Source organism: Schistocerca gregaria, unplaced genomic scaffold (genome assembly GCF_023897955.1).
Source record: "Schistocerca gregaria isolate iqSchGreg1 unplaced genomic scaffold, iqSchGreg1.2 ptg000045l, whole genome shotgun sequence".
NCBI lineage: Eukaryota > Metazoa > Arthropoda > Insecta > Orthoptera > Acrididae > Schistocerca > Schistocerca gregaria.
In genome coordinates, this window is record NW_026061703.1 from 245,001 (window position 1) to 252,500 (window position 7,500).

Genomic DNA, 7,500 nt, shown 5'->3' on the forward strand with positions numbered 1-7,500 from the left:
GCCCCTCCGTTAAGCGGTTGCTGTGCGGGTGTACCCGATGGGTTAACACCAGGAGACCTGGACGGCGCCCGAATGAAGTCCAATGTAGTGGAAATCACAGGGCGTCAACACCCGCTAGGGCCATCGCAATGCTTTGTTTTAATTAGACAGTCGGATTCCCCCAGTCCGTGCCAGTTCTGAGTTGATCGTTGAATGGCGGCCGAAGAGAATCCGCGCACCCGCGCGCCCCCGGAGGAGCACGCTAAGGCGGACGCGGCCTCGCAGCAAGGAAGATCCGTGGGAGGCCAAGGCACGGGACCGAGCTCGGATCCTGCACGCAGGTTGAAGCACCGGGGCGCGAACGCCGCGCAGGCGCGCGCATCCTGCACCGCCGGCCAGCACGAGGCCAACCAACGGCGAGAGCAGACCACGCCCGCGCTAAACGATTGCGCTTACCGGCACCCCTACGGCACTCACCTCGCCCAGGCCCGGCACGTTAGCGCTGACCCACTTCCCGACCAAGCCCGACACGCCCCGATCCTCAGAGCCAATCCTTATCCCGAAGTTACGGATCCAATTTGCCGACTTCCCTTACCTACATTATTCTATCGACTAGAGGCTCTTCACCTTGGAGACCTGCTGCGGATATGGGTACGAACCGGCGCGACACCTCCACGTGGCCCTCTCCCGGATTTTCAAGGTCCGAGGGGAAGATCGGGACACCGCCGCAACTGCGGTGCTCTTCGCGTTCCAAACCCTATCTCCCTGCTAGAGGATTCCAGGGAACTCGAACGCTCATGCAGAAAAGAAAACTCTTCCCCGATCTCCCGACGGCGTCTCCGGGTCCTTTTGGGTTACCCCGACGAGCATCTCTAAAAGAGGGGCCCGACTTATATCGGTTCCGCTGCCGGGTTCCGGAATAGGAACCGGATTCCCTTTCGCCCAACGGGGGCCAGCACAAAGTGCATCATGCTATGACGGCCCCCATCAACATCGGATTTCTCCTAGGGCTTAGGATCGACTGACTCGTGTGCAACGGCTGTTCACACGAAACCCTTCTCCGCGTCAGCCCTCCAGGGCCTCGCTGGAGTATTTGCTACTACCACCAAGATCTGCACCGACGGCGGCTCCAGGCAGGCTCACGCCCAGACCCTTCTGCGCCCACCGCCGCGACCCTCCTACTCGTCAGGGCTTCGCGGCCGGCCGCGAGGACCGGCCATGACTGCCAGACTGACGGCCGAGTATAGGCACGACGCTTCAGCGCCATCCATTTTCAGGGCTAGTTGCTTCGGCAGGTGAGTTGTTACACACTCCTTAGCGGATTCCGACTTCCATGGCCACCGTCCTGCTGTCTTAAGCAACCAACGCCTTTCATGGTTTCCCATGAGCGTCGATTCGGGCGCCTTAACTCGGCGTTTGGTTCATCCCACAGCGCCAGTTCTGCTTACCAAAAGTGGCCCACTTGGCACTCCGATCCGAGTCGTTTGCTCGCGGCTTCAGCATATCAAGCAAGCCGGAGATCTCACCCATTTAAAGTTTGAGAATAGGTTGAGGTCGTTTCGGCCCCAAGGCCTCTAATCATTCGCTTTACCGGATGAGACTCGTACGAGCACCAGCTATCCTGAGGGAAACTTCGGAGGGAACCAGCTACTAGATGGTTCGATTAGTCTTTCGCCCCTATACCCAGCTCCGACGATCGATTTGCACGTCAGAATCGCTACGGACCTCCATCAGGGTTTCCCCTGACTTCGTCCTGGCCAGGCATAGTTCACCATCTTTCGGGTCCCAACGTGTACGCTCTAGGTGCGCCTCACCTCGCAATGAGGACGAGACGCCCCGGGAGTGCGGAGGCCGCCGCCCCGTGAAGGGCGGGGAAGCCCCATCCTCCCTCGGCCCGCGCAAGGCGAGACCTTCACTTTCATTACGCCTTTAGGTTTCGTACAGCCCAATGACTCGCGCACATGTTAGACTCCTTGGTCCGTGTTTCAAGACGGGTCGTGAAATTGTCCAAAGCTGAAGCGCCGCTGACGGGAGCGATTATTCCGCCCGAGAGCATCCCGAGCCAACAGCGGCGCGGGTCCGGGGCCGGGCCAGGTAGGTCCGTCATCCGGGAAGAACCGCGCGCGCTTGCCGGGAGCCCGAGCGCCCAAAGGGGCGAATCGACTCCTCCAGATATACCGCCGAGCAGCCAGCCAGGACACCGGGGCTCTGCCCAACAGACGCGAACCGAGGCCCGCGGAAGGACAGGCTGCGCACCCGGGCCGTAGGCCGGCACCCAGCGGGTCGCGACGTCCTACTAGGGGAGAAGTGCGGCCCACCGCACACCGGAACGGCCCCACCCCGCGGCGAGTGGAAAGGCAACCGGACACGACCCCGCCGCGGATTGCTCCGCGCGGGCGGCCGGCCCCATCTGCCGAGGGCGGGGGCCAGTGGCCGGATGGGCGTGAATCTCACCCATTCGACCTTTCGGACTTCTCACGTTTACCCCAGAACGGTTTCACGTACTTTTGAACTCTCTCTTCAAAGTTCTTTTCAACTTTCCCTCACGGTACTTGTTCGCTATCGGTCTCGTGGTCATATTTAGTCTCAGATGGAGTTTACCACCCACTTGGAGCTGCACTCTCAAGCAACCCGACTCGAAGGAGAGGTCCCGCCGACGCTCGCACCGGCCGCTACGGGCCTGGCACCCTCTACGGGCCGTGGCCTCATTCAAGTTGGACTTGGGCTCGGCGCAAGGCGTCGGGGTAGTGGACCCTCCCAAACACCACATGCCACGACAGGCGGCAGCCTGCGGGGTTCGGTGCTGGACTCTTCCCTGTTCGCTCGCCGCTACTGGGGGAATCCTTGTTAGTTTCTTTTCCTCCGCTTAGTAATATGCTTAAATTCAGCGGGTAGTCTCGCCTGCTCTGAGGTCGTTGTACGAGGTGTCGCACGCCACACCGCCAGCCGGCTGTGCACGCTACCGAGAAAGTACCGGTATGCGAACCGCCAGGCGACGGGCGCGCATCGCACGTTTAAGGAGACGCGGCCGGCCACACAGGCGACCACGACACTCCCACGTCTCCGAAGCGGGACAAACGCCGCGCGCTTCAGTATACGTAGCCGACCCTCAGCCAGACGTGGCCCGGGAACGGAATCCATGGACCGCAATGTGCGTTCGAAACGTCGATGTTCATGTGTCCTGCAGTTCACATGTCGACGCGCAATTTGCTGCGTTCTTCATCGACCCACGAGCCGAGTGATCCACCGTCCTGGGTGATCTTTTCCTTTTCAGTCTCCCACTGTCTCTTTCAAGACAGTAGCATTTGCGGGACTGAGGCGTCTGACGGCCCCTGTTCCACTATCTTTTTGTGTCCAACGGCCTCACAGCCGATGGGCGTCGTACGGCTCCACACCGGGGCGGACAGGCACTCGGGCGAACGTCATTCAAAACCGGCGCCAGGCGCCAGGTACCGCAGGCCAGCCGCTCCAGAGCTTCAGCGCTCGTACCACACAACAACAACAACACTTCCGCTAGTTTTGAGAGGCACGCGTGGTTCCGCACGCGGCGCACGGCCACTGCCGTACAGGTAGCGTGTTGCGCGACACGACACGCACACCGAAAGACATGCAGTCTAGTCGGTAATGATCCTTCCGCAGGTTCACCTACGGAAACCTTGTTACGACTTTTACTTCCTCTAAATGATCAAGTTTGGTCATCTTTCCGGTAGCATCGGCAACGACAGACTCGATGCCGCGTACCAGTCCGAAGACCTCACTAAATCATTCAATCGGTAGTAGCGACGGGCGGTGTGTACAAAGGGCAGGGACGTAATCAACGCGAGCTTATGACTCGCGCTTACTGGGAATTCCTCGTTCATGGGGAACAATTGCAAGCCCCAATCCCTAGCACGAAGGAGGTTCAGCGGGTTACCCCGACCTTTCGGCCTAGGAAGACACGCTGATTCCTTCAGTGTAGCGCGCGTGCGGCCCAGAACATCTAAGGGCATCACAGACCTGTTATTGCTCAATCTCGTGCGGCTAGAAGCCGCCTGTCCCTCTAAGAAGAAAAGTAATCGCTGACAGCACGAAGGATGTCACGCGACTAGTTAGCAGGCTAGAGTCTCGTTCGTTATCGGAATTAACCAGACAAATCGCTCCACCAACTAAGAACGGCCATGCACCACCACCCACCGAATCAAGAAAGAGCTATCAATCTGTCAATCCTTCCGGTGTCCGGGCCTGGTGAGGTTTCCCGTGTTGAGTCAAATTAAGCCGCAGGCTCCACTCCTGGTGGTGCCCTTCCGTCAATTCCTTTAAGTTTCAGCTTTGCAACCATACTTCCCCCGGAACCCAAAAGCTTTGGTTTCCCGGAGGCTGCCCGCCGAGTCATCGGAGGAACTGCGGCGGATCGCTGGCTGGCATCGTTTATGGTTAGAACTAGGGCGGTATCTGATCGCCTTCGAACCTCTAACTTTCGTTCTTGATTAATGAAAACATACTTGGCAAATGCTTTCGCTTCTGTTCGTCTTGCGACGATCCAAGAATTTCACCTCTAACGTCGCAATACGAATGCCCCCGCCTGTCCCTATTAATCATTACCTCGGGTTCCGAAAACCAACAAAATAGAACCGAGGTCCTATTCCATTATTCCATGCACACAGTATTCAGGCGGGCTTGCCTGCTTTAAGCACTCTAATTTATTCAAAGTAAACGTTCCGGCCCACCGAGACACTCAACAAAGAGCACCCTGGTAGGATTTAAACGGGGTCCGCCTCGGGACGCGAAAGCACCCCTTCGGCTCGCCCCACCGGCAGGACGTCCCACGATACATGCCAGTTAAACACCGACGGGCGGTGAACCAACAGCGTGGGACACAAATCCAACTACGAGCTTTTTAACCGCAACAACTTTAATATACGCTATTGGAGCTGGAATTACCGCGGCTGCTGGCACCAGACTTGCCCTCCAATAGATACTCGTTAAAGGATTTAAAGTGTACTCATTCCGATTACGGGGCCTCGGATGAGTCCCGTATCGTTATTTTTCGTCACTACCTCCCCGTGCCGGGAGTGGGTAATTTGCGCGCCTGCTGCCTTCCTTGGATGTGGTAGCCGTTTCTCAGGCTCCCTCTCCGGAATCGAACCCTGATTCCCCGTTACCCGTTACAACCATGGTAGGCGCAGAACCTACCATCGACAGTTGATAAGGCAGACATTTGAAAGATGCGTCGCCGGTACGAGGACCGTGCGATCAGCCCAAAGTTATTCAGAGTCACCAAGGCAAACGGACCAGACAAGCCAATCCGATTGGTTTTGATCTAATAAAAGCGTCCCTTCCATCTCTGGTCGGGACTCTGTTTGCATGTATTAGCTCTAGAATTACCACAGTTATCCAAGTAACGTGGGTACGATCTAAGGAACCATAACTGATTTAATGAGCCATTCGCGGTTTCACCTTAATGCGGCTTGTACTGAGACATGCATGGCTTAATCTTTGAGACAAGCATATGACTACTGGCAGGATCAACCAGGGAGCTGCGTCAACTAGAGCTGAGCAGCCGGCCGCCCGGGAGTGTGTCCCGGGGGCCCGCGCGAACACGCAAGCGTCCGCTCAATTATTCTGCAAACAGGAGGAGGCCGAGCTCCCCTGCACGATACACCTCGAAACCCTCTCAGGTCCCGGCGGCGCGCAGCGCCGTCCTAGGTACTTGGTCGGTTTCGAGAGAGGCGCAATCGCCCGGAGTTAGGCGAGTAGACGGTTTTAGTGCGAACACCCTTGCTCCCAACTGAGCTTGCCGCTGCCGACAGAGGCCCGGGAGCGTGCTGTCGTGGCATTGCCGGCGGGAGACAACACGCGCCACCTATGGTGACCGGCAGCTCCAACGCCAGCGCCACACAAGGGCAAAGCCCCACTTGGGTGCAGAAGCGAACTCTCCCAGCACAGCGCACGCGCCAACACGTCCGCACAACTGCGATACAAACCACCTGCGAGAACCGCTGTGGCGACCGAGCAGCAGACGGCGTCGCGGCGCCGAGTGCCAGGCGGCGGCGCATCCTCAACGCACACAGTCCTCAATCAGACCAGCACACTGCAGATGTCCACCGCGCTTCGCACCGGGCTCGGCTGAACCAACTTTGGCCGCCAGGCGCCGCGTGCAGGGTGCGCCGCAGCGTAGCTGCGCCGCCTGCCGGGCCCGTCTGCTGGCGCTCCTGCCACTCGGCGCCCCCCACCAGCCGGCTGTTGCGCGTGCGCCCACGCAGCGCGCGGCCAACACGCCGGGCGGCCCCCCTTCACCGGCCGGGAACAGTCCCACCAAGCCACCGCCGCGTATCGCTTCATACCCACATGGGCCTAGTCACGTGTGTGGATGTGGCGGGTACCGCTGAAACAACCGGTTAATAGCTGTACCGATCGTCGCCATCACAGATTCACCTCCAGCGTGAACAACCGCTCAACAACGGATTTCCAGTTCATTTGCGTATCTTGGGCAGTAAACGTAGATGTCCACCTACATTTGCGAATTCAACAATTCTTGCATGCCAGGATGTCATGTGTCACGACACGCTACATCAGACCACATACACACTGCGACATGTGCAGAAGAGAACACGTGGAAGGTGGCCCGCGCACGTATGCGATGTCCCTTCCGCGATCCACTGTCAACCGGCATCTGCGGCATGTCCCAGATATGGAACGCGGTCCACCAGGGTAGCACTTTGTGTGAGGCAATACGACAAAGTCGGAATACACGCGTCACTACATCAGACGGCTCACGCTGACCTAACCTGACCTGACTCACCGCACCACCACCCCCAGCGACCCAGGGTGACATACAATGCGTTCGTACGTTCCTCCCACACGCCTCTACGGCGTACCACAGTGCAACCTAGCTGTTATTGGGAGACGAGACAAGTAGCATCGAGCACAACATATGGAAATTGAGATTCGACACCGTTGGGCACAGCCAGCGTACAGTCACACGTATCACACTACTTCACTCTGTACGTAACTACCGATGATCGGTACAGCGTGTGGGTTACGCGTACGACATCAGCGGACAATGGACACAGACCATACCACAACGTACACTGAGGGCGTCGACATCTGAATGCAACTGAACAGCTGCGAGGCTCATTTAACACTCACACGCCAGACCGACCAGCTTGAGAGGACAGAGACACAAAGAGGGGGACAGAGGGGGGGGGGGGCCGATATAGTCCTATTGCAGTACAATTGACAGTGGATAGCGGGAATATGTGGAAAGTAAGCAACACTCGCAAGACATCTACATGAGGATAACAACGACACCAGAGATTCCGAGCAGTGAACTATGTTAGGCAAAGGGACAACGTGGGTTAGGTTAAGGGACAACGTGGGTTAGGTTAAGGGACAACGTGGGTTAGGTTAAGGGACAACGTGGGTTAGGTTAAGGGACAACGTGGGTTAGGTTAAGGGACAACGTGGGTTAGGTTAAGGGACAACGTGGGTTAGGTTAAGGGAGAACGTGGGTTAGGTTAAGGGACAACGTGGGTTAGGTTA

The 7,500-nt window shown here is 57.8% G+C and overlaps 2 non-coding genes and 1 pseudogene across 2 annotated transcripts; all 3 read right to left on the reverse strand.

Annotated features, from left to right (window-relative positions):
• The window catches only part of LOC126301192 (large subunit ribosomal RNA), a 4,769-nt pseudogene extending 1,875 nt beyond the window's left edge, over positions 1-2,894 (reverse strand).
• Positions 2,895-3,082: 188 nt separating this feature from the next.
• LOC126301194 (5.8S ribosomal RNA) lies at positions 3,083-3,237 on the reverse strand. The gene has a single exon (XR_007552970.1). It is a non-coding gene; the product is annotated as a 5.8S ribosomal RNA (ribosomal RNA).
• A 364-nt stretch (positions 3,238-3,601) lies between these two features.
• On the reverse strand, positions 3,602-5,494 carry LOC126301237 (small subunit ribosomal RNA). The gene has a single exon (XR_007553001.1). It is a non-coding gene; the product is annotated as a small subunit ribosomal RNA (ribosomal RNA).
• Between the last annotated feature and the right edge of the window lie 2,006 nt (positions 5,495-7,500).